At 36.5% G+C, this 23,934-nt stretch overlaps 2 protein-coding genes across 3 annotated transcripts in view; one reads left to right on the forward strand and one right to left on the reverse strand.

Moving 5' to 3' along the window:
• CTNNA3 (catenin alpha 3) overlaps positions 1 to 23,934 on the reverse strand; it is a 1,859,096-nt gene that overhangs the window by 1,215,774 nt on the left and 619,388 nt on the right. The gene's annotated exons all lie outside the window — the stretch shown is intronic.
• The window catches only part of LRRTM3 (leucine rich repeat transmembrane neuronal 3), a 178,749-nt gene that overhangs the window by 134,491 nt on the left and 20,324 nt on the right, over positions 1 to 23,934 (forward strand). Inside the window, exon 2 of one of the 2 annotated variants that reach the window (XR_009212789.1) lies at positions 22,220 to 22,270. The exons of the other annotated variant lie outside the window; for it this stretch is intronic. The gene's annotated coding sequence lies outside the window, so the exon portion shown is untranslated. The remainder of the gene's footprint in view (positions 1 to 22,219; positions 22,271 to 23,934) is intronic. 2 annotated transcript variants of the gene reach the window in all.

The raw sequence follows: 23,934 nt of genomic DNA on the forward strand, positions 1-23,934 counted from the left end.
TTCTGTTTTCTGGGAACCAACCATCTTTTAGAATATTAAGGTTTGGTCAACCTTCACACAATTAACTGTAGTACAAGCATGAGAAAATAAGGCTACCTACACGCTAGGATGCAGTGTTTTCCAAGTATGCTAATCTTAGAACACTATACAAATACAAATACAAATTTGCAGGACATTACTGGAAAAATCTGATTTCATTGATCTGAGGTGAGATAGAAGAAGTTGGAATTTTTTAAGAGTATCTCTAGTAATTCTTATTTTTTGGCAGACTTGCAGTATATTTTTATAATGTACTCAAAACCAAATACTAATAATTTTAGATTATATTTGCCAGGCTGCCCATCAGTCAGTATCTATATGCATATCATTTGAAGAAGCTTGAAATAAAAATAGTTCCTCCGGCCGGGCGCGGTGGCTCACGCTTGTAATCCCAGCACTTTGAGAGGCCAAGGCGGGCGGATCACGAGGTCAGGAGATCGAGACCAGGGTGAAACCCCGTCTCTACTAAAAATACAAAAAAATTAGCCAGGAGTGGTGGCGGGCGCCTGTAGTCCCAGCTACTCGGAGAGGCTGAGGCAGGAGAATGGCGTGAACCCGGGAGGCGGAGCTTGCAGTGAGCCGAGATTACGCCACTGCACTCCAGCCTGGGCGACAGAGCAAGACTCCATCTCAAAAAAAAAAAAAAAAAAAAATAGTTCCTCCATTATCTATCACACAAACAGCATAATTCATTTGTTTTCATCTGAAGCACTTTTTGCTCTTTGAGGATCCTTTTCTAAATTGTAAATTTCCTGGAAATGCTACCAGTCAATATCTTTGAGGAAGTAAATAATAGTCCTTGAAGAGCAAAAACAAATGAAAAAATAAATGGTGGTAAGCAATGGAGAAAAGGAGTATGAAAAGAATTCTGCTAAAGGAATTGCAAGATGGAATTGACTCATTTTCCCATTGAGATTAATCTTTTGAAGCCAAAACAAAATCCAAGGACCACAGATGTAAATGAGCATGACTTGTATATCTATGACTTGTGCTAGAAAGGGCTGTGTTGTCATGATTGCCTCCCAAATGGTCAATGAGACTCTGGCTAACCTTCCCTAATGACATTATGTCATCCATATATCTTAGGAAAAGTAACTCCCTCCCCTACACAATATCTCTAAAAGAGCCCACTGACCAGTTTCCTTAATTCTGTCCATCTTTGCAGATTATAGACACTTAGTATTTACAGTTTCAAAAGTAAGCAGCTTAGTATCCATGGCTCCTTTATAATTCCACATATTCACATAAGAAGGCAGTGATAATTCGGGAGGTACTTCAAGATCAGTCAGTGCCTCCTGGTTATTAAAAAAAAACTTTATAAATAAAAAGGCTGTACCCCAATAATATAAATTTGTCAACAATGTGGAGATATAAAAATTTACCCCAGAACATCAGGAAGAAATATGTAGAATAAAAGTACTGAAATGTAACAAAAGCAGAGATGTGACCTATACGTTCCTTTAAGGGTAAGCTCTCTTGTTACACAAAGCTAAGTGACCAACGAAGACAGCAGGATCACACCATTGATCCACCAAGTCAATCTGAGCTTCTTCAATCTCTGGCCTAATGCTTCATTATAGCATGAAATTCCCCCAAAATACACTAATATGGGTTCAACAATGGCGACTTTTTAAAGTAAATGCTTGGCTATTAATGCCTTATTGGTTCCCTAATAGAAAAGGGCAATGCTCATATGATTCCTTTCTTACCACTCTTCCTTCCAGGTTCAATATGATGCAGTATTTCCAATGGTGGGAGACAGAAACAATGTCACAAAGTGGGAGAGGCACTGAGAATGAGATCTGGCACCACTTACCCTTGTTTCTGTACAATCGAAGTACAACACTTCTCAATTTTCCAGGTGTCTTTGGGGAGAGATCTTATCTCTCTTAATGGTAACAACTCAGTAACCCAAACTGTTCACCAATACTTCTTTTGAGTAGTTGTGAGGTAGGGAGTCCAACATTTCCCGAGAGATCCTGTTAGTACATTATAGCAACTATAGGAAATGTTTTACAAATGACTGCCATTATAATGTTAAATCTAACATATATGTCAACCCCCTTAGTTTATAAAATAACTTTCCTCTAAAAATCTTAATTAAAAAATAAAATATAGCTGACTTTGTTATAAAGAGACTCATTAACTAGGACATTGCAGTTTTTATTTTATCAAATAGAAATAGTGAAAATGAAAGACCGACATGTTTTAGAGTCAGCACATCCTGGGTGCAAATTCCACCTCTACTACTTCCTACCTATGTATCTTTGAGACAGTTGCATAGGCTTTTTGCATCTCAACTTTCCACATAAAATGTGGCACCCCACATGGAACATTAGTTTGTTTTTTATCCCTTCCATAGGTGTCACCATTAGTACAAGTATTAAAATTTCTCATAATTTCCCATTGAGTTTTCATATTATTGGAACAAACTCATTAAGCAAAGATTTTATGAGGCTAGAGTACAGACAGCAGTCAAACTATAGACACAGAAAGCAGTCACAGACAGAGATTCACAACAGAACTTTACACAGTTCCTGCTCCGAAGGGATAATTAACAAAACAAATAGGTAGGTGTTGTTTTAACTAAACAGACTAAGATAATGAAAAAGGAAAACTGCAGTTCTGGAAAGGAGACAGTGCCATTTGCAGGCTAGAAAGTTATGGAAAATTTTCTAAGCAATAAAAACTTAATATGACCCAAAATATAATCAATACAATATTTTGAAGGCAGGGAATGCTTCAGAAAAGATGAATAGGATATCACTTACCATGGGCTTTGTTCTTTGTAAGAATTTGCTGGTATTTTTGTGGGAGTAAGGCTTGGGAATTTCAGACCTCAGAGCTAACAGTGGGCAGAGGATAAAAGATGTACCTCAAAGGTTCTTAAAAGCCATAAGGATATCAGGGGTGTCTTAAATTTCCCCAACAACCTCCATATCCCTAATGATAAATTGCCATTGTAAATGGCTGTTGTATAATCCATCATGAATATAGATTTAGTTATTGACTGGGAATTCTGCTCTAGGAGGAATATTTTCAGGTTTTATTTACAGTGATGATAATGTGTTTCCTCATGAGCATAATACTGTACTCTTGCCTCACCTCTTATGTTCTATTGCCACACATAATATATGTGTATTATATTGTTGAGGTGGAGATGAAGAATGCTTGTAAAGTATTGGAAAGAACAATATCATGTTTTTATATCCTCTGAGAAAATAAAAGGGTAGTCTACCTACAGCCTGAAATATATACTGTCTCCCATTCATGGAATTTATATCACATAAGAGTTGATTAACTGAGCTTTAATAAAATATGGTTGGTATACAAGTTCTAATTCAAGAACTGGAGTGCCTGTGGACCCACTAGGACCTGGTTAAGGAAAATATGTTTGGGAATTCCTTTGGTTTGGGTGAGGCAATATTTCTCTGGCTTGCAGTTACTTCTATGCATAGTTGGTCATTGTTAGTCTTCCCAATGTAGGACTGGGTTACAGGAATGCTCCTACTACCCATTTTTGCATCTAATTTTATGTTCACAATTTTGCATTATTTTTCTTCACGAGGGTCTCTTAAATTGTATAAGCTTCAGGCTTATGAAACCAAGATCCACTCCTGATCTGTATCTGTAAACACTGTACTTCTTAAGTATCAAAGGACAGGTTTGAATAGCATCAAAGGACACTCACAAACTTTCTAAAATATCCACATTCCTAAGGATAACAATAAGGGCATTCCAACTTAAGTGGTGACAGAAAAATAAACACAAACCAAACAGTCCTCCACCCACAAAATTACATTATACAATAACTTTCAATCACTATGATCTCAAGAGCTATAATTAAAGTAGCAAGTTCAAATACTTTATATGACAACTATGATATGAATAAATCTGCTAGGGCAGGATGAAACAAAAGACAAAGTGTGTCATTTACTTGTATAACCTGCACCACCTCAGGAAGGTGCATATGAGGTTACATCAATATCAAGTGAGAGAGCAAGGATTATGTGGTGGCCTGGGAGAAAGTGAATTTGCTCATGCTTCTGGGTGCAAAAGAGTGGGAACTGACTGAGACTGATTATCTTTATTCCTTCTTGACAGCTTAATTAAGTTCTCTAATTAGTCACAGTCACTAAGCACTACATTAGCAATTCTGCCTCCTCTTGGATTGGCTTCTTCTCTAGTCTAATTGGTTAGAAAAGTTAGCTGATCTAAACATTGTCTTTCAGTTTCAGGAAATCTTCTTTTTCACTTTTATTGAGATATAATTGACAAATAGAAAGAGTTTACATTCAAGGCATACAATGTGATGTTTTGATACACATATAAATTGTGAAATGATTGCCACAATCAAGTTAATTAATATATCTATTATGTCACATACTCTGTGTGTGTGTGGGGGGGGGGAGAATACCTAGGTTCCACTTTCTTAGCATATGTCAAGTATACTCTAAGTTATTACTAACTATAGTCACCATATTGTGCATGGTCTCCAGAGCTTATTCATAACTACTAGTTTGTACCCCTTGACCAACATCTCTCCATTTCTCTCACTCTCGGACCCCTGCTACCTACCCGTCTACCCTCTGCTTCTGTGTATTCAATTTCTTAGATTGCACATATAAGTGGGACCATGCAGCAGTTTTCTTTCTGTGTCTAGCTTATTTCACTTAGTATAATGTCTTCTAGGTTCATCCATGTTGTCTCAAATGGCAGGATGTACTTCTTTTTTAAGACTGAGAATACTGACCCAGCAACACGAGGTTGGTTTACTTGAAGAAGCACCCTCAGGAAAGTTGAAAGTTTGCTGAACTGGGTCCTCAGCCCTGTCCTGATCACCATTTTACCACCACCACCATGATGAGCTTCTTCTTCGCTCTCTCTCCCACTCTCACTCTTCTCTCAGCTATTCATCCTTTCACACTGTCTCAGTCTCTTTTGCCATCCCTTGAGAAAAACAACCACCAAAGATTCAAGCCAAAGTGTGAGAGTTCATACTCTACCGCACAAATCAGTTCTTACAAAGAAGACTTCAAAGAAGGTAATGCTCACAAGGATATCACTTTGCAGAAGTGATTTCCTATAATTCCAGAATGATAGGCAATCAGCAGGAAAGATATGTGATTGCCCAAAGTTCCCCATATCACAGACAAACTTAGAAAAGTACAGTGTCCCCAAGACCTGGCATGTCTTTCAACTAATCTTTTCTTGCATGCTGGTGTTTCTTCGCTATTATATCCAATGCAGTAATATATTTTATACCTCAAATTACAGTTCCTATAATCTTAGGAAATTATTTTGTGATCACATTTCTAATCACAGCATCTCATGAAACACCCCCAACCACTACACTGCAACAACTTACAAAAGTATTCTGGGATTATGCAGATACCATATTTGGTCTTAATCTATCACATCATTCTTACTACAGAACTTTGTTCTAGGCTTTTGTCAGATATCATATTTTTTTCCTTATCTATTAATTGGTTTCAAGAGAAATTTTATAATTCTTATTCTTTTTTAAAATCCGCAACAGGTTCAATTTCTGGCTGTAAATCACTACTTTCAAACAACAGCAGAAAATTAGCAGTAAACAACATTTGAAGTAAATCACAGCATTTTTAAAGAAATATCATTGGCCCCTTCTCCACTATATTCAGAACTGAGTGACTGGCCCATGAACTATATCCCTCCTCACAAGGTATCATTCACAACCTCCATTGCCCTGCAAGGCCCCTTTTTTTTCTGTGTGCAGAAGCACAGAGAGCACTTTCTACAAGTTTAGGGAACATGCTGATGTAGAAACATGAAGTATGACCACAGTATACAAGTAGTGCAAGCTATTTCCCTTTTTGCAAGGGTCACCTGTTGTGTATCTAAGGAATCGTGACTAGACTTGTAATGTCTGCGTCACAGAGTGTCTAGAAACCAGAAAATCTGAGTTCTAGGCTGTTTTCTAATGATTCTTAGACACATATCAATTTCTAAGATCATAAAATGAAGATACTTAGTACGACTAGGCCTGTCTATCTTCTAGGTAGGCATCAAGGACGTTGTAAGCCATAAATCATCAAAGGCAAGCAATTATTTTTAGCCTGACTAAAAATTTTGTTTGCCTTCCTTTAGTCTTTAAATTCTGCTAATGCAGCCTTCTAAGAAGGACATTTCTCACAAAGGATTGATAAATATCTGCACACACAAATGAGTCCACTTAGTCTTGAGAATCTAATCGTTTACTCATAATTATCTTGGTCTCCATGCAGTCTAATTTTGGAGTTCTAGTAACAAGGTAACATAACATGCACTTTCTAAATGCCCCCAAGTTGGTCACATTGTAAGATTAATGAAACAGATCACCATTTTCCAAAAATAAACACATAGAACCTTGATTTGAATTAGCTAAATAAATTGACATCATGTTAGTGATGTCAAAAATGGTAGAGACTTCTATTTCAGCAGAGAAAAGCAAAATAATATTTTAAGACCAATGAGATTTAAGAAAATAAGGAGTAAATAAAGAATTGAAAACTGTTAATTAATTGCAAAAACTGGAGGGATATTTGGGCACAGACAGATTGTAAGAGGCACTTGATGGCAAGAATGAATTTAGGTCGAAGGTAACATGAAATTTAGCCACAGAAAAGTTTTAATAAGGATGATATGTGGTCAAAGAAAAAGTATATTTGGTGCCATTTGGAAAATGACTGAGTCTTAAAGGATTTTCAAATGATTTCCTTTTTTTAAAGTTGTCATAGTCAGTTTGTTCTGTCCTTGAGAAAGTAAAACTGTCTTCTGATGGTCAAGTGATGGTTTCTCTGAGCATCCAAACTTGGTCTTCATGAATAAGGAATCAGAATGGAGAAAAATCTGAAAATGCATAATGAACTTTTCAGTTTAGCTATGTTAATCTGTCTCAAAATTAAGAGTCCATGACTTTTCTTTATACTAATGTATATTTGCATATATAATAGCATATATGTCTTTATTTTGCTATTAAGTCATTTTGCAATGAAGATATGTAAATAGTTTAGGTGCCATAGGGACACCAAAAAATAGAAGACACTTTCTGTTTCTAAGATTCTACAAATACGTTGAGGGAGATAAAACTAGCACTAATAAGAATGTCTTTTTTAGGTGAGGCACGATGATAAAAATGTCTTTTTTAGGCCAGGCACGATGACTCACACCTGTAATCCCAGCACTTTGGTATGCCAGGGCGGGTGGATCACTTGAGCCTAGGATTTCAAGACCAGCCTGGGCAACATGGTGAAACCCCATCTCCACAAAAAATACATAAAATTAGCTGGGTGTGATGTCACGCACCTGTAGTCTCAGCTACTTGGGAGGCTGAGGTGGGAGGATCAATTGGGCCTGGGAGGTAGAGGCTGCAGTGAGCCAAGATTGTGTCACTGTACTCCAGCCTGGTGACAGAGACCTTGTCTCAAAAAAAAGTCTTTTTAAAAAAAATTCTGTAAATGTATACAGTTAATTGCCAAGTGACTAAACAGAAGACATGCTATAGTATATGAAAATATGTTCTAGTATTGAAGCACTTTCATGAAATTTTAATTTATACTCAAGTACATAAAAGTAAACGTTTCCAATTGTGGCAGAAATAGCAATGCTCATCAAATATTCCAGTTAGTTTTCTAAATATCCCAGTAACTTTGCAGTTAGGCAGCACCAGATAACACATTCTAGCTCATGGGCACTAGTGGAAAGGATTTGTGTCACTTCTGGGTTAAGGTAGCAAAAATCTCCTGTGCAGTTGGCAGTTTCTCTTTCTTTGCCATGGGTTCCTGTCTGTCTCTCTCTCTTCTTCTACCATGGCCAGTGAGGAGTCTAGGCATCATTCCAGATGATGTAGCTGGAAAACTGTGGTGCCTCTATCAGCCTAGGTTCCTGAGTGACTATGGTCCTTAAAACTAGGTGGGTCTCCCAGTACAAATGGTTGTGTACATATATGACATGAAAAAGAAATGCATTTTTACATTTTTATTTTATTAAGCTATGACTTTAACTAGTTTTTTTTAATTGTTTTTGATAGTGCAGCATAGACTAGCCTATCTTGACTGGTACAACAAACTAAAGCCGTGTGAATGAAGAAAAAGGCATCCAGAAGTGACCTGTCAAAATAACCTCAAAGATTCATGGGAACCTTCCTTAGTGACTCAATGAATTTTTATTTTAATACACTTGAAATAAAAATTCATTAATTCTATTAAATCAATAAAAAACTAAGGCTAAAAATTAATGGTTTGGGGAAAAGCAGAATAGTGAAAAATAACAGAGCTTTGAGAGAGTTATAACCTTGCTTCCTCTATGATACCTGGCATATTAATAACTACCAAGACTCAGAGAAGCTGAACTGAATGAAAGCATTTTACCTTCAGTCTCCCGAAGTATTAGCTTATCGTCCTTCCTTTGCCTCCCTAAGAAGTTACATCAGGTACATATTGCTACACCAATATGTCATCTACATGATGACACCACTATTTACAAAATAGAAACATTTGGTTCATCAGCAAAGTAATTTTTAGATGTGATATCAGAGTTCCTATACTGTTAACTCCCCCTGTCCTGGGTTTTTATTTTTCTGTCTCCTGCTTCTCTCCATACCATTTGGTCTTCTTATCTCTGTTCTGCACCTTCAGCTGGAGTGGAGGCTGCAATTCCCTTGTCCCTTAACATGCATATCAAAAAATGAATATAAGGGCCAATAGGAAGGCTACCTGTGAATTGTAGCAATGTTTTAGCAGAAGAGAAAGGATGTTCAACAGAAGTGATTCCTTTTACCTGTCCTCACATCTGGTCAACATAAAAGTGATGATGAAAGAGAAATGATATTTCAGCAGTTGTGTGCATATTCTAATATGTATCTCTGTTTCTAAATATTTGATGCATTCTAGCTTCATCCTTAATAAGAAAGGACAGCTTCATTACAAAACAAATTCCTCATTGGCAGATAAGCAGATGGGAGGGAGAATATTTAAGATTACTGATAAAGAATCAAGTTATGTTCTAGATTCATGCAAAGTTTTATAGAATTGGTGCAAAGTATTAGAAAATTTATAAGAAAGCTTATTTACTGTAAAAAAAAATCAATCTTAGGAAATAGCCACCCACACATTTTTCAACCTACTTCCCCAAAACCAGAGTATAACCCTTAGGAAGAACATTGAAGAACTGATAGGAAGGGGAGGTAATAATATCTTTGAGAACTCACTAATATGAACCACTTTATATATATACATTATCTCTTAGGATCATATAACAAAGTTTGAGGCAGGTGGATGATATTTGTATCCCCATTTTATAGATAAGAACGTTAAAACACAGAGAGAGTAAATTGTTTAAAGTCACTCAAGTACTAAACCTTACTCAGTGTGATCAAAAGCCCATATTCTTTACTGTAACTTATAGCATATAAGCTCCTATAAGGAAAATCACTTACTGAAAATGTCTTCTCTTCTGTACATGCCAGCAGTGCTATTCCTCAAAGCAATAATCTGCATAGGTTTAAAATTAGTGGTGCTAAATGTCAACGATGACTCATGCTTTAGCATTATCTCTTAAGTATGCAGGTGATAAACCTTAAAAATTAAGTGCATTCATTGTATTTCAATATTTTTCTAGCCATTCTTTTTGGTTGAAAGTGTGTGTGTGTCTGTGTGTCTGTGTGTAGATATGGGGCATTAAGGCAGGCAAACTTAGAACACAAAACATAAAAATTGGGTGGGGGAAACATCAATATTTGACCTCAATATTTATCTAACATTCTTCTTTGCCAATGTTCTGAATTGTATCATCAATTCTGCATCATCTCTGCTCCTTTATACACTTTTCCATGCATTGCCTGGAAGCTACACTCCCAGAATTTCTTACCAGCATGGTTCCAAATTTGATTCTGCTAATGAGGTACACTTGCAAAAGATTTGGAAGGCAGATGAGAAAGAAAAATTAATTTTCCTCCAAAAACAGCTGGAAGGCAGGTGTCCAGACCTAAAGTTTGTGTGGGCTTCTGAAAATCACCAACTTCAGTGCCCAGGTAGCCAAGATTAGCAGCAATTTCCTGCAGTTTTTTCAGCTCTCTCATATGCTGAGAGTTAATCATTTTTTTTTTTTCTGATCGTTGTCTTTTAGGCTTTCCAGTGCTAGGAAAGCACCTAATTTCCTAAAGTTAATTACTTCTGACTTGAAATATTAAGTGTGGCTTCTATTTTCCTAACCAAACCCTGACTGATGAAGTATGTCCAATAAGAACTCATTATCAGACTACCAGGAAAACTTATTTTAATACAGGCTTACAAGAAAAACAGTTACCAGTTACCAAGTGTGGATGCTCAAGACAGCCTTAAAGCAATGCCTAGTAAGAAGTGCTTTATAATAACTCTGATGCAAGATCACATGTCCAATTTTTAAAAGATGTATTAGTTCACATTTGTTGCATTAAATGATTTTGGGGAACAACATAGCCTGAGACAGGACAAAACTGAGAAACAAACTAGATAAAGCTGAATGTGATAAAAATGTATGCCTTTAAAAAGTTAGCGGTCTCAATCAAGGAGTTAAATTCATTAAAGAAAAGGTTATGAGTACTCCAAGTTCCAATAGTGAGGCAGGGTCAAGAGATCACTCCAGCTGGCAGGAACAGGCAGGTAATAGAGGACCTACCAAGTTTAAATGGGGAGGTTATCACTGTCAGATATGAAGTGGCACCAGTGAAAGGATTGGGATCAGTAAATACCTGCCTTAGTTTTAGATAACGCATATGACATGGCTTTACCCACTGACCAGTGCTCTTTCAAGAATAAATACTTAGACACCTAATATGTATAAAGTCACACAGATGATTGGTGTGAGCCAAATGAAGGTTACTTGTACTCTATATAAACTCTTATATACTATCTTATCAGTAGAAATTTCTATTGAGAGGTGGCTTGGAAAAGATCTCTAAGGTGTTGAATCCCACAAAGACTTTAAAAAGGTAGAAAATTGTAAAAGGATGATGCTAGCAATCAATCAAATACTCTGGCCTCCTCTAGAAGGAAACTGATTTATTTATGGGTGCATTTACCTTCTGCACACACACTCGTCAACTAGTCAACACAACAAAAGTAACACAGTCAGTTGGATGGAATTTTAGAGTCATCTCCCTCTATGCATGTGTGCTTTGGCAAAATCAGGTATAATATACCTGATGCTTCAGCTTTTCACTTAATAGTTTACTTATTTTTATTTAGCCCTTGAGTCATCTTCCCAGATGTGTTAGCCTATCAACTTGTTTTTTTTCATGAATATGATAACTACTTATCTTTCATCTTACATCATTAGAACATCTGAATTGTTAAAATTCCACAAATTTCAACATGACGGTGTAATCTCTGAGGTCTTGGGTTACTGAGTCTGCCCTTTGTCTGAAGCTACACTCTGTATTAGCATTCTTGTTAGGTTTAATTTCATTTTCTACAATGATCCATCCCTTGAAGCTCCATGAAAAATATGTACAGCATATTTATTGCTAGTACTAGTGTAACTGAAAATACCAAAATCTATAGAATTTTCATAAATTTATGTATTTTAGAATAAATTGTTATAAAAAGAATTAAAGGATGTTTAAGTTCACAACAAATTTTACATCATCTATAGACACCGAATTATTAGTCAGCAAGCTTTCTCTATAACATTTATAATTAGAACCAAATAATTTTGACTTTTCCCCTTAGTCATCATTTGTGTTTTAATTTCTGTCCATGTCAATAAGGTTATTCACAGAAGGCAAAGAAAAAATAGTTCTTCAGGGTTTGTTTTGCTAAGTTACATGGGGAGTCAGAAATTCAGTTAAGATGAACTGTGTGAGGTATTAATTGAAATTTAAGTGTATAATATTCTTGAGTTAGGTATGGAAGATGACAGTAATTTCAATCTCACTTTTACTTCACACACATTAGATGTGGTAACTTCTTTTCAGTCAGAGGGACAGATGAATTCTCTGGGAAATTTATATGTATGTATTTGCAGGTACCTTTAAGCTAGTTCTGAGGAGAAAAAAGTTATATGAGGCAAGAAGAACTTTCAATAAAGAAAATGCATGTAACTGCCCAAACTCTCCTTGGAGTTATAAAAGGGCCATATAATTTCCACAGCCTCCATATGTCACCAACACTTATGGTCTTACATAGCAAGTCCCATGAAGCCTCAGTAGACATATGACATCCCCAAAACAGAGCAATGCCCATGATCCTATGACATGAGGTAAGAAATTCAAGGCACCATGGTCCCCTCTCACACCTGATAAACTGTATGTATTTATTTTTTCCTAGAAGAAAAGGATATTTGACATATATCGGGAGACAAAGTTTCAAATCCCATGTTGACCATACACATGCTCTATGGCCTTGGGCAACTCCTTTGAGTCTCTGTTTCATCATTTAAAAATCAAGGTTAATAATTCCTATCTTCACAGCGTTGTGATAACAATAAAAAGATATGAAAATGAGGAGGCTTTATAATTAATAAAGGTATAAGGGCATTGATTATTTTCTCAACCTTTTACATAAATTAGTAGATTATTCTAATCTTGTGACAGAGAAAATAAAATAAATATCAAAAAGTATTATGACAGAAACTAGCTAGCTTCCCACCACATCTGTTCCATCTTCTTCCTGGGCCCACAGGAAGTATAAGCTTCCCATTCTCCTTTACAGTTAGAAATGGCAATACGACTGCATTCTAACATGAAAGAAGTGATGGGATATCTCCAGTCTTGGCCAATAAAATTCTCCAGCACCTGGTCCTCCATGCCCTTTCCCCAAGCATGAGCCACAGGAAGAGAACTCCAAGGTCCTAGATAAAAAACTAAGCCACAAGATAAAGGAGGCATATATGTGAATGACCAAATAGAAAGCCTCTTACTGACCAGGAACACCAGTTTTGAATTTCACATGTGCAAGTTAGGCTAAACCAGTGAGATTTTGGGGTTTGTCTTTGACATAATTCAGTAGGACCTCAACTAAAAGAGGGATATAGACAAGTTAAGTGTGAAAAGGAAATACCACCCTCGAGCAGGCTATCATTCAAAAAAAAATATGCCGTCAAGAATACAGATGTCAACTATGATTGTCATATTGTGACAAAATATTATTAGAAATAATAATTGCTCATTTTAGAGAACTGATGATCTATGAGGTTATTTAGGGTCTGTGTGAAACTTTTAGTTCTCTCAATCATCTGGGGATCATGAGGGAGCTGAGACAAGATCTAACTTTCTCAATACCATCACCAGTGCTCGTTTCCCTATAGCACACTGCTGTGCCCACTGAAGTCATTTTTTTTTTTTTTTTTTTTTTTTTTTTTGAGACAGAGTCTTGCTCCGTCGCCCAGGCTAGAGTGCAGTGGCACCATCTCAGCTCACTTCAACCTCCACCTCCCAGGTTCAAGAGATTCTCCTGCCTCAGCCTCCCAAGTAACTGGGACTACAGGTGTGCGCCACCACATCAAGCTAATTTTTGTAATTTTAGTAGAGACAGGGTTGCACCATGTTGGCCAGGATGATCTCGATCTCTTGACCTCATGATCCACCTGCCTCGGCCGCCCAAAGTGCTAGAATTGTAGGTGTGTGCCACCGCGCCTGGCCAAGTCTTTTGCTTTTTAAGATACAGTTAGTCATGCAGTTCTTGACAAAAAAAAAAAAGGTACATACACACCAACCATTACAGAAGCCGAAATATCAAGTCTAGACTGACAACCTCTGCAGCTACACTGAAACCCCACATCACTAAATAATAAAAAATCCTAATGTGGCTTTCTCATCTGGAATAATTGTTGAACAAATATTATCCCTCTTCCTTTCTGCCTTCTACTCTTTATATTCTTCATTTTGGAAAGTTTCGTTTGTGAACTAAAATATTCGATATTATATGTAGTACTTAGACACATCTCTTCCAGCTTACCATCTAGTAGAAGGAAATGTAAATAGTGATGTTATATTAAAAATCTGCCTTTAATTTAATTTTAAAATGAATGGTAATGGTAAATTAATATGGAAGTTTGGACATGAGCAATATTTATTTGGCTGAATAACAAACCCTCTTTAAAGTGAATCTTGTCTCTTAATTTAACAGAGTGAAATTTATGTTTTTATAGGCAATTATATGCCAATTCAGAGAATCTCAGATTTAAAAGTGGCAACCACTTCTGAATGAAAATGCTTTGAGTATATTTGTGTGATCTGGATATATTTTTCCCAGAAAGTCATTATGTGTTCATAAATGTGAATAAAAACCACATATGACACAAGTATGTCATATAATAAATCTTAGCAAACTATATGGAGAAATATACCACAGAAGTAAAACAATTTTTAAGTATGTGTGTATATTTATATATTTGTCTGTTCGTATTAGAATCATTTTATGACAAATGGAATAATTCAGTAACCACTTTAATACTGCATGTTTAATATTTATTGAGCAATAAACCATATACTAAGCAAAAAGTTACTAACCCTCCCCTACCAAAAATGATTTGCTCATATTCACTTTTTCCCTTATCTAATGCTGCAAAGATAATTACTTTGTCCCTATAATTACATTTCCATAATTCATTTCGGGACCAGTGATTAGTCCACAAAGTTTGGCAGGTTTCAGATCAGAAATATGTGCATAAAAATGCTGACTATTTGAAAGATAAGTAAATAAATTAAGATAATAATTTAGACTAATGTTCCCCAAGCTTATCTAATAAAAAGAATCTCCTAGCTTTTTCCTTAGAGTACATCCTAGGTAACAGCTAAGAGTCGGTATTATTAACAAGCTCTTAGGTGATTCAAAATAAGAAACTGGAAAACATAGATTCAGACTAAGCTCAATTATCCTATTCATTCATTCATGCAGTCATTCATTCATTATTTTATTCATTCAATCTGGGCACACTGTGTGCTGGATACAACAGGATAAGTAAGACATACTCCCAGTCTCATGAATAAATGCAATGAAATATGACAAATGCTTGGCTGAAAGTATGTACGGGGTGCATTGGCAACACAAAGGAAGGAGGTGTCAATTCAATCTGGCAGGTTGGGTAAAGGTTTGTCCTGGCTTCACAGGGAAACCCACATTTAAACCAAGTGTCAAATGAGTAGGTAATCAATCACCAAGTGAAGAATTAAAGAACATCCTAGTAAGAGAAATAAATGCTGGGTTCATTGTGCAGAATGTATCAGCTGAGTATCAAATTAGAAGACAAATCTTTTTGGAAACTATTTAGAGAAATAATGAGAGCTAGACTAAGCTGAGTCAGTGGAAAATAGAAAAGAAGGGGGAAAGGATATATAATATTAAAAAAGAAGGTGGATTGGACCTGGGAAGTGACTGGATGTGGAAAGAGGAAAGGGAGGGATTGGAGAGTCCAAAATAGCTCCCAGGCTGCATAAAACAGATATAGATGGTGACACTATTTCCAGGTAAAGGGAATAATAAAAGATGATAAGGTTTGGGGGAAAGGTAGGAATTCAGTCTTGCATGTGTTACGTTGGGAGACATTCGATGGATCTGTCTGTTAAGCAGTTGAATATCTAAGACTAGAACCCTGGATAGTTCTGAGTTTAGAGACACAGATTTGAAACTTAACAACAGGTGAATAGTGAGTGAGGTCTTAAAGTGGTTAAAATCACACAAAGAATTTTACAGTATGAGAAGCAGGTCAAGAACAGAACTTTGGAAAGTTCTTATATTTTAGTAATTATCAGAGAAAAAAAAGACAAGAAGAAAATGAGAGTGACATCAGAAAAACCGAAGGGAGAGAGTTTTAAGAAAATGAGTTATCAACAGCAAATGACCCAAATATGTTAGAAAAAGACTAAAATAATCCACCAGATTTGTTCCTAGAGTGGTCAGTGATTAAGAAGTGGTATGAGTTTGGACCGGGCATTGTGGCTCACGCCTGTAATCCCAGCACTTTGGGAGGCCGAGGCAGGGAGATCACCTGAGGTCAGGAGTTCAAGACCAGCCTGGCCAACATGGTGAAACCCTGTCTCTACTAAAAATACAGAAATTAGCTGGGCCTGGTGGCAGGTACCTGTAATCCCAGCTACTCAGGAGGCTGAGGCAGGAGAATCACTTGAACTTGGGAGGTACAGGTTGCAACTCAGATTGCCACTGCACTCCACTCTGGGTGACAGAGCAAGACAGGAGAAAAAAAAAAACATATATATATATATTTAAAATATATATATGTAAAAATATATATGAAAGAAACAGAAAAAGAAAAAGAAGAAGAAAAAAGTGGTATGAGTTTAAGAGGAAATGGGAGGTAAACTGGCAACAGTGAAAGTAGGCTATAGTCTCAAACTTGATTAGTAAAGAAAAAAGAAAAATATGCAGATGAATGATCAAAGTATACCCTTTTTTAAAAAAATTGGAGAATCTCAGAATTAAAAAGAGTTTGGATAATCATCTAGTGCATTTCTTTTATCCCAATGCAGAAATCCCTTCCCTTACATGTAATCATCCAACTTATTTGAATATTTCCAAGAATAGGAAGCTTATTAACTCAAAAAACGCTCATTGTAATTAACTTGTTTTTGAAGTATAAGATTTTATATATATTATATGTACTCATATCATGATGCTGAATATTCATAAACTGAATATATCTGCGTAAGCAATATCTAAACTAAGAAACAGATATTACAAGCAGTACAGCAGCCCGCCCCGCCCCGCCCCGCCCCATAGATTAGTTCTGTCTGTTTTTGAAATGGTTATAAGTAGAATCACTCAGTATATACTCTGTTGTGTCTGAATGTTGTGTCTCACTCAACATTATGTTTATGAGATTTACTCATTGTTATACATGGCTGATGTTCATTCACTCTCACAACTGTATACTTCTACTGTATGAATATTCAAATTTCTTTTTACCTAAGGTTCCATTGATGAGCATTTCTGTTTTGGCACTATTACAAAAAGGGCTGCTATGAACACTTTTGTACATCTTTTGGTTAACATGTGTACATATTTCTCCTGCATGTATATCTAGAAGTAGAATTACTGGGTCACGGGATATGCATTGTAGATGCCCTCAAAATTTTTCCAAAGATGTTTCCATTTATACACCCACCAGCAGACCATGAGAACTTCCATTGCTCTACGTCGTTGACCAACACATATTTTCCGCCTTTTTCACTTTAGTCATTCTTGTCAGTGTGTAGTATTATCACATTTTGACTTCATTTGCATTAGTATAATGACTGATGAAGTTCTTTTTCACATATATATTGACAATTTGGATATTCTCTTATGTGAAGTGTCTGTTCAAGACTTTTACTCACTTTTTTATTGGATTGTCTTTTGTCTTTATCCTTTTTATTTGTAGGAGTTCATTATGTAATCTGAATGAATCATTTGTCAGATGTATGTATTAAGAATATCTTCTCCCACTCTGTGAATGTCTTTTCATTCTCTTAATGGTATGTTTTGATGAACAAAAGTTCTTAGTTTTAATATAAACCAATCTCTCTATATATATTTTCTTTTATGCTTGTGTCTTGATTAAGAAATTCTTGTGGCCAGGAGCAGTGGCTCATGCCTGTAATCCCAGCACTTTGGGAGGTCAGGGCAGGGGGATAACAAGGTCAGGAGATCGGGACCATCTTGGCCAACATGGTGAAACCCCATCTCTAGTAAAATACAGAAAATTAGCTGGGAATGGTGGCATGTGCCTGTACTCCCAGCTGCTTGGGAGGCTAAGGCAGGAGAATCGCTTGAACCCGGGAGGCAGAGGTTGCAGAAAGAAACGAAAAAAAAGAAATCCTTGCCTACTCCAGGGTTAGAAAGATTTTTCTGCTATGTTTTCCTGTATTTCCTGCCTAGTTGCCCTGTTTACTATATCTTTTTTCTCATAACTTTTCTCTGCATTAATCAAACATCCATTTATTTATTTGTAGTAACATGTTAACCACACTTTCTTTTACTGTTCTTTTAGTGTTTACCTGAGGAATTACAACAGGCATTCTTGAGTTGGTTCTATATAATTATTACTTTCACTATCTTCCCAGAATTGCTAAACCTAGAAGTTTTAAACTTCATTTATCACTTCTTACTTTTTTAATGGTATTGATGTCACATATTATTCTGGCATCACTCTTATTGTTCAATATAGTTCACATTCATTTGTATAAAATGTATTTATACTCTCCAGCATTCTTCAATCACTCAGATATTTCCAAGGTTCTATTTAGGGTCATTCTTCTACTTACAATTCCCTTTGGTATTCCTTTTAGTGCAGGCCTCATACTGATTAATTCTCTGTTTTTGTATTTCGGGTTTTTTTTTTGTCAGAAAATATCTTTGTTTCCATATTTTTGATAGATATATTTGTATTAGTTACAGAATTGTAGGTTCGCAGTTATCTTCTCTCAACACTACATTTCTTTTTTTTTTTTTTTTTTTTTGAGACGGAGTCTTGCTCTGTCACCCAGGCACCCAGGCACCCAGGCTGGAGTGCAGTGGCGCGATCTCGGCTCACTGCAAGCTCCGCCTCCCAGGTTCACACCATTCTCCTGCCTCAGCCTCTCCGAGTAGCTGAGACTACAGGCGCCCGCCACCACGCCCGGCTACTCAACACTACATTTCATTTATCTTCTCACTTCTTTCGTTAAGTCAATTCTCAGTCTTGTACTTAGAGCTCTTTAAAATTTTTGTTTGTTTCTTTGACTTCATTTAAGATCTTGTTATCTGGTTTTCAGCAGTTTTACCGAAATGTCTCTATGAATGTTTTTATTGTATTTATCCTGCTTCAATTTTGCTAAACTTCTTGAATCTGTGTGTGGCGGTCTTTCCAAAAGTTTAGAAAATTCCTGGCTTTAACTCCTCAAAAAATGCATTTCCCCCTGTATTCTCTCCTCTCCTTTGGGACTTCATTTTTACGAATGTTTTAAAAAATTAGCATAACACAAATACCATTTACACAGTATCTAATTTTTCCCTTTTTCTTTCTACGCTTTGAGTATTTTTTCAGTTCACTAAACTTGTATTATACTGTGCCCAATTTACCATATGTCTCTAGAAACTGTTAATTTCAGATAGAGGTAGGACTTTTTTTTGTTTCAGTTCAAGAATATGTGTTTGATTATTATTTTTATTCATTATTTTTTTGAGACAGTCTCATTCTGTTGCTCAGGTTGGAGTGCAGTGCACGATCTCAGCTCACTGCAATTTCTGCCTCCCAGGTTCAAGTGATTCTCATGCTTCAGCCTCTTGAGTAGCTGGGATTACAGACATGCACAACCAAGCCCAGCTAATCTTTTGTATTTTTAGTAGAGACAGCTTTTTGCTATGTTGGTCAGGCTGGTCTGGAACTGCTGGCCTCAAGTGATCCTTCTACCTTAGCCTCCCAAAGTGCTGGGATTATAGGCATAAGCCACCATGCCCAACCTGTTTGATTATTTTCTATGTGTCCCACTTCTCTAATTGAATTTTCTATTCCTTCACGTTTTTTAGTCCACCTTTTAAGTCCTTGCCAGTTACCTGTAATATCTGGATCATCTATGTATCTGCTTCAAATGTGTACTTTTTCTTTTGATTATTTGTCATGTAGTTTCACCTATTTGTATGTCTACTTACTCTTTTATTATATGACAGAAATTAGTTATAGAAGAACTACAGAATTCAAAATGATATCTTCCACCAGAGCAGGTTTCTCACTTTCAATATTAAGCAGAAGAGAGAGAGGCTGGATGTCTCAAGCCAACCAAGGACTCAGCTGGGTTGGGGCTAGATTGCAGTTTTAGTGGAATGTAGTCTTCCCCTTGTTTATCTACACTTGTAAGCCATGACACTCCCTGGATTTTGATTGAAAGCCTGGTATATCTTTATCTTCCGGGCCCTGAAAAAGTTCTTTTTCAGAAGTTTTCAGCTCATTTATTTATCTTAGGGCCCAAACAGCTACAAAATTTGGTAAATATCTTCAAAAAGAGTTCAATGGTATGTTTGAGTTTGGTGTCTCCGGGCTGCCAAGTCCTTTTGTTTGTTGATTTCTTACTAAAATTCTGCTGCCTTTTGGAAACTCTGCCTTTTAGAAGCTTTTAGTCTAGCCTTTGGCTTCCTATGCAGCCTCAGAACACAGCAAACATCCCGTGGAGAAAGCTGTGTGTTTTAGATCCCTCAAGTCTCCAGTTTGTTCCAGCCTTGCAGTATCACTAAAAGTTTTGCTAACTTTTCTTACTCCCAAAAGACACCTTCTGCCTAGGCCAAGTCCAGTCCTCAGACCACACTTAGAATAAGCAAATGCCCTCAGGGAAATAAATACATGCGTGCCTTGGAATAATTTTCCCTTCAGAAATTTTAGTTCTTTTAGTCCTTGTTGCTTCCACAGCTCTAGGAACTATATCTAATTTATTTGGTTTGTACAGAAAAACTGGTTCTATGACTACTTGAAAATCAAAGCTATTACATTTTAATAGCTCTAGTTTTTAAAACTATTGACACAAAATTGACTCTCCCATATTTTCTACTAATTGTCTAAATTTTGAACTCTGGAACAATATTTTACCTTCATCCGTATTGCTTTTTTTCATCTATTTAAGATTATCTCCCTTAAATATGTTTTTCCTTCAGTCTAAATATCACCAAATTCTAAACTTATATTTTATATTTAAATCCTTTGCCATCCTGATCATCATCTTCAGTAAAAACTCTGGTTTGTCAAGTATGAACAAAATCCTAGATGCTATGATTAAGCCCAATAAAGAGAAAAAATGAGTCATATTGAAAAAATAGAGATACAAAATAAAGAGAAAAAAATGAGAGAATCACACAAAAAAATAATAGAGATACAAAAGAAGTTATCTGGTGAGGTGTTTTTAAAAGCACATGAACAAAAGATAAAAAAAATCAAAGGCAGATAAGCAACTATACAAAATAGAGATCAAAAAAATGAAATGAAAGCTTCCAAAATTAATAAAGGCTCATGAAAAATGCTAAGCATAATGAAAAGAACATTTTGTTCTTTTCTAAGTCTTTGTTTCACAATTACCTGAATTCATTCTCACAATTCAATCACATTTTACTGATGAGTTAACTCGGAAAATGTTAAGTAACTTTTGACCAATAACAAAATGTAATTAATGTCAGTTTCTAGGTTTGGATACAGATATTTATCTCGCACAGCTACACTCAGATCTACTGAATTACCAAAATAATGCCAAGTAGCCACTTTAACTCTGTTTGTTTGTTTCTTTTTTGAGACAGAGTCTCCCTCTCTCCCCAGGCTTGAGTGTAGTGGCGCAATCTTGGCTGACTACAACCTCCTCCCTAGTTGAAGAGATCCTCCTACCTCAGCCTCCCAAGTAGCTGGGACTATAGGTGCGTGCCACCATGACCAGCTAATTTTTGTATTTTTAATAGAAACTGGGTTTCACCATTTGGCCAGGATGGTCTTGATCTCTCGACCTCGTGATCCACCCGCCTTCGCCTCCCAAAGTGCTGAGATTACAGGCATGAGCCACCGTGCCCGGATGCCACTTTCGCTCTTTTTTTTTTTTGAGACGGAGTCTCGCTCTGTCGCCCAGGCTGGAGTGCAGTGGCGCGATCTTGGCTCACTGCAAGCTCCGCCTCCCGGGTTCACGCCATTCTCCTGCCTCAGGCTCCCGAGTAGCTGGGACTACAGGCGCCCGCCACCACGCCCAGCTAATTTTTTGTATTTTTAGTAGAGACGGGGTTTCACCATGTTAGCCAGGATAGTCTCGATCTCCTAACCTTGTGATCCACCCACCTCAGGATCCCAAAGTGCTGGGATTACAGGCGTGAGCCACTGCGCCCAGCCCACTTTAACTCTTATCATACAAATTTATCTAGAGAAAATGTCCTTCTAAGAATAGACATTTCTATTATTCAAAGAGAAATGTGTGTAAGTTCTGTCTTATGTCAGCTAAAGACATGTATATAAAACCACAAAACACATTTTTAATATTATGAACATAACATAATTCACTTATGTATGTATGTATGTATATTATGAATTATAATTCATTTATGTATGAAAAGCACACATTTGAGAATCAAGCTACCTATTAAAATGGTCTATATTTAACACACAGACTTCATGCTGAAAATGAGTAGCTCTCTACCTCCCTTTTGCATATTAAGCAATATCTGTGTAATTGATTCTCTCTCTTTAGGTACTTAAAGATGCATTTGGCATTTGAGATAGCTATCTTCAGCTTCTAATAGTAAGTTTGTTTCCCAGAGCTGTTTGGTACCTGAACAATTCAGATACATTTGTAATTACTAAGGCTCAGAGAAGAGGGATACAAATTTGGTTGTTTTGTTTTGCTTCTAAGGATTTCTGCACACACACACACACACACACACACACACACACTACTATTTAAAATGCTCTTAACTGAACAATTTTAAAGAAAAATATAATGGTCAGAAATCTTAAATTAAAAAAAAATCAAAGCCTACTTTATCCATAAGTAGGTAAAGCAATGGTTACATTTAAAACTGTATTAACAAGAACAAGTATTTCATTCCACCATTAGGAAAAGAGCTACCCTGAGAGAGATGCCAGTTTTACTTAAATTCATTGTAAGAGGTAAATGAGAGCAGAGTTGACTTGGGTCTGGGCACAAGTAGGACACCTGCCACTATTAAGATGGAAAAGAGATAAGAAAGGTGAAGTTGGAAATACTTAAGACAAGATTCTCCAATGTCATGAGACTACATACTTGCAGTTCTGCCAATGTTTAATATTTTCTCAAAGTAAGATATAGACGAAGTGCTCCAGTCTAGGAAATCAGATGGGCCCAACTTACCACTAGGAGAAAAAGGAAGCTATGACATTCTGAAGTTTGGCACCTTGTAAGTGCCCAGTACTATTAATTGCATTGAATATGAACTGAACTGTGGGTTCACTAAAAGCATGCTTCTGGAGTTAGGAGGCCTCGTCAAGAGGCTAAAAATTAACTCACACATTCAAAGCCATCTATTTTTAAAATGCATGATAAGCAACACAGGAAGCTTTTATAACTAGCCAGCAAAATCTGAGCTTTCAATCAACAATTTCTTTCAACAAAGGTGTGGAGCATGGAAAGAATCCAGAAGCACAGATGGTATTTTACATCTGCACATGCAATTTTCTTTTTCTCCATTTTTATATAAACCTCTATCTCTCTTTTTTAAAGAATGATAGAATTTACCAGTAAAATGCAGAACTACTTAATTGCCTCTAGAAATGTTCACACCTCCATTTCACATTTTTAGCAGCGATTTAACTGCCTTTAAGTATATGTAGAAAGATGGGAGGGTGGACCTTTTAAGCTCCGCTGTATTACAAAGTGAATAATTTCAGAAGATTCAATTCCTCCAGAGAGCTACAACTTTTCCAGCACTTAAAATAACTGCACTCCACCATCCTTATCTCTAACTCTTTTCCTAGGATTAATGCTAACTTTTCATTGAATCTTAAGGCTAAAATAAACTTCAGAGATCATGTTACTTCAATCCTGTCCTCAAAATATGAATAATCATGATCCAGTAGGGCTGGCAGCTTGCTCAAGGTCACTTTGCTGCATAGCACAGGGGAAAGGAGCAAAGTCCACCTGCATCATAATCCACAATCACAGAAACAAATGTAGGAAGACCAACACATAGCTGTGTCTCCAAGAATCTATTTCCAGGACTCCATCAGAATGCCAAGCCCTTCTTCTTATAAAGTAAGTCAGATTCATTTGAGGACATAGAGAAGCCTGACTTTTAAAATCTGAAAGCGTTTCTTTAAAAATTGAATACAAATAACAGGTTTCACTGTCATATTACATTCAAACCAAAGATAAATAAGGCATGAAAATAAAATTGGTAGAATGAAATTCCAGGTAACCGAACCTGGTAC

This window comes from Hylobates moloch, unplaced genomic scaffold, assembly GCF_009828535.3.
Source record: "Hylobates moloch isolate HMO894 unplaced genomic scaffold, HMol_V3 SCAFFOLD_3, whole genome shotgun sequence".
Classification (NCBI taxonomy): domain Eukaryota; kingdom Metazoa; phylum Chordata; class Mammalia; order Primates; family Hylobatidae; genus Hylobates; species Hylobates moloch.